The sequence below is a fragment of the Salvelinus namaycush genome, unplaced genomic scaffold (genome assembly GCF_016432855.1).
Source record: "Salvelinus namaycush isolate Seneca unplaced genomic scaffold, SaNama_1.0 Scaffold191, whole genome shotgun sequence".
In the NCBI taxonomy this organism is placed as follows: Eukaryota; Metazoa; Chordata; class Actinopteri; order Salmoniformes; family Salmonidae; genus Salvelinus; species Salvelinus namaycush.
Genome location: NW_024058686.1, coordinates 307,445 through 311,754, shown reverse-complemented (window position 1 = coordinate 311,754; position 4,310 = coordinate 307,445).

Genomic DNA, 4,310 nt, shown 5'->3' with positions numbered 1-4,310 from the left:
TGTATTCAATGGAGAGAGATGCTAAGCTACTAGCATGAATATGCACCGCCTGTATTCAATGGAGAGAGATGCTAAGCTACTAGCATGAATATGCACCGCCTGTATTCAATGGAGAGAGATGCTAAGCTATTAGCATGAATATGCATAGCGATCTGGAGACAACTCCTATAGTGTTTTTATTAAAGTTGTCCGTATGTCACGTGTCCACATAACAACTTAAGCATTACGAGACTGTAACTTACTGGCATGACCTAGAGAGATACAACCTACTGTAGCCTACTGGCATGACCTAGAGAGATACAACCTACTGTAACCTACTGGCATGACCTAGAGAGATACAACCTACTGTAGCCTACAGGCATGACCTAGAGAGATACAACCTACTGTAACCTACTGGCATGACCCAGAGAGTTACAACCTACTGTAACCTACTGGCATGACCTAGAGAGATACAACCTACTGTAACCTACTGGCATGACCTAGAGAGATACAACCTACTGTAACCTACTGGCATGACCTAGAGAGTTACAACCTACTGTAACCTACTGGCATGACCTAGAGAGATATAACCTACTGTAACCTACTGGCATGACCTAGAGAGATACAACCTACTGTATCCTACTGGCTTGACCTAGAGAGATACAACCTACTGTAGCCTACTGGCATGACCTAGAGTTACAACCTACTGTAGTCTACTGGCATGACCTAGAGAGTTACAACCTACTGTAGCCTACTGTCATGACCTAGAGAGATACAACCTACTGTAGCCTACTGTCATGACCTAGAGAGATACAACCTACTGTAGCCTACTGTCATGACCTAGAGAGATACAACCTACTGACCTAGAGAGCTAAAGTTATAAAATTCCTGGATTTTAAATCAATATTTTCCAGTAATAATGATAATTTGTATCTTCCTATCCACATGTGGAATCCCTCTCCTTTGTCGTCCTCTCTACACCAATAACAGACAACTACTGTGGGACTCCCAATCACGGCCGGATGTGATACAGCCTGGATTCGAACCAGGGACTGTAGTGACACCTCTTGCACTGAGATGCAGTGGCTTAGACCGCTGCATCCGTGTGTGTGTTAACTATTAGAATGCTGTACTAGAATGCTTAAAAGGCCTCTAAAATTTTAAATACCGGTTATCGGTATCGTTTTTTGGAGCAAGGAAAATATTAGATATCGGTATTAGCCAAAAATGTCAATATGTAATATCGGTGCATCCCTTTATTCTAAAATGTTTCACAATACCCCATAATGACATCACAATACCCCATAATGCCAAAGCAAAAACAGATTTAGGTTTTTTGCAAATGTATTGAAACTATTCCCCAGGATAACTAGTCTCAGAGTAATGTAAGATCCCAGGATAACTAGTCTCAGAGTAATGTAAGATCCCAGGATAACTAGTCTCAGAGTAATGTAAGATCCCAGGATAACTAGTCTCAGTGTAATGTAAGATCCCAGGCTAACTAGTCTCAGAGTAATGTAAGAACCCAGAATAACTAGTCTCAGACAAATGTAAGATCCCAGGATAACTAGTCTCATTGTAATGTAAGATCCCAGGATAACTAGTCTCAGAGTAATGTAAGAACCCAGAATAACTAGTCTCAGAGTAATGTAAGATCCCAGGATAACTAGTCTCAGTGTAATGTAAGATCCCAGGATAACTAGTCTCAGAGTAATGTAAGAACCCAGGATAACTAGTCTCAGAGTAATGTAAGATCCCAGGATAACTAGTCTCAGAGTAATGTAAGATCCCAGGATAACTGTAAATGTAAATAAATAATAAATTGTGTCTCCTGGATGTCAGACCCCCAACCCTCCAAACTGTAAATAAATAATAAAATGTGTCTCCTGGATGTCAGACCCCCAACCCTCCAAACTGTAAATAAATAATAAAATGTGTCGCCTGGATGTCAGACCCCCAACCCTCCAAACTGTAAATAAATAATAAAATGTGTATCCTGGATGTCAGACCCCCATCCCTCCAAACTGTAAATAAATAATAAAATGTGTATCCTGGATGTCAGACCCCCATCCCTCCAAACTGTAAATAAATAATAAAATGTGTCGCCTGGATGTCAGACCCCCAACCCTCCAAACTGTAAATAAATAATAAAATGTGTATCCTGGATGTCAGACCCCCAACCCTCCAAACTGTAAATAAATAATAAAATGTGTCTCCTTGGCAACATTAGAACCTCGGTACGTTTACTGTGTATGTCGAGACAAAGGAATGATGTAAACAAATAATCCAAAATATTTTTGTCAATGAGACAGTATATAAACAAAGGAATGACCGAACCCCCTTTGGTGACTGAATGCTTGTAAGGCAAACTAGATGATCAAAACATTAGATCACATCAAATAAGCCTAAGTGGTTTCACCTCCTCCCAGACTATACTGGATACTACAGTTATAACTATACATAGTTATACAGGATACTACAGTTATACTGGATACTACAGTTATAACTATACATAGTTATACAGGATACTACAGTTATACAGGATACTACAGTTATACAGGATACTACAGTTGTACAGGATACTACAGTTATAACTATACATAGTTATACAGGATACTACAGTTATAACTATACATAGTTATACAGGATACTACAGTTATACAGGATACTACAGTTATACAGGATACTACAGTTGTACAGGATACTACAGTTTTAACTATACATAGTTATACAGGATACTACAGTTATAACTATACATAGTTATTCCAAAGGTGGGCTACTTACTATCCACTGTTTGCAAGCCACCGTTGCTGATCTATTTTATTTATTTATTTCACCTTTATTTAACCAGGTAGGCAAGTTGAGAACAAGTTCTCATTTACAACTGGGACCTGGCCAAGATAAAGCAAAGCAGTTCGACACATACAAAAACACAGAGTTACACATGGAGTGTAACAAATATACAGTCAATAATACAGTAGAAAAATAAGTCTTTATACAATGTGAGCAAATGAGGTAAAGGCAAAAAAAGGCCATGGTGGCGAAGTAAATACAATATAGCAAGTAAAGCACTGGAATGGTAGATTTGCAGTGGAAGAATGTGCAAAGTAGAGATAGAAATAATGGGGTGCAAAGGAGCAAAATAAATAAATACAGTAGGGGAAGAGGTAGTTGTTTGGGCTAAATTATAGATGGGCTATGTACAGGTGCAGTAATCTATGAGCTGCTCTGACAGCTGGTGCTTAAAGCTAGTGAGGGAGAGAAGTGTTTCCAGTTTCAGAGATTTTTGTAGTTTTTTTTGTAGAAGTATGCTCCAGGAAGTATATCTCACTGGTCATCCCCAAAGCCAACACCTACGTTGGCCGACCTTTCCTTCTAGTTCTCTGCTGCCAATGACTGGAACGAATCGCAAAAATCGCTGAAGTTGGAGACTTATATCTCCCTCACTAACTTTAAGCATCAACTATCTGAGCAGCTTACCGCTCGCTGCAGCTGTACACAGCCCATCTGTAAGTAGCCCATCCATCCCCGTGTTTTTATTTACTTTTTTTGCTCACACCAGTATTTATATATTATATATGTTATATATGTTACAGTCACATATATTCTACTTGCACATCATCATCTGCACATCTATCACTCCAGTGTTAATTTGCTAAATTGTAATTACTTCGCTACTACGCCCTATTTATTGCCTTATTGCCTTTATTGCCTCTGTACTCCATTTGCACACACTGTATTGTTCATGACGTCCTCCAGTGATTTTTAACTTAACACTGTATATAGATTTTTCTATTGTGTTATTGTACTTTTGTTCATCCCAACTCTGTTGTTTGTGTCGCACTGCTTTGCTTTATCTTGGTCAGGTTGCAGTTGTAAATGAAAACTTGTTCTCAACTGGCCACCTGGTTAAATAAAGGTGAATATTTTTTTTTAATGAATTGAGTACTATCTTATTAAACAGGGACGTTGATCTGATTAACACCGGTAAATACAGTGAGTACTATCTCATAAAACAGGGGCACAAACTCTGCAGTTGTTGAAGTAATGTGTGATTTTTGAAAGGGCATTCTACACTTGAATATGTTTTTGTACTGTGAATTGTTCATGACTACCTCCAGTGATTTTAACTTTTCCTGTTGGAAAGTGATATATAAATACAGTAAAGTATAAACACACTAAAGAGAAACAAATAAATGTTTTGAGCAAAATAGTGTTTTTTTAGACAACTGCAAACTAGAAGGAGTGAGTGACGTCATAGTAAGGCCTTCAAGGAGTTGGCTTGATGGGAAGTCGTGATGTCATCCAATAGGAGACTGATCTTCATGTGA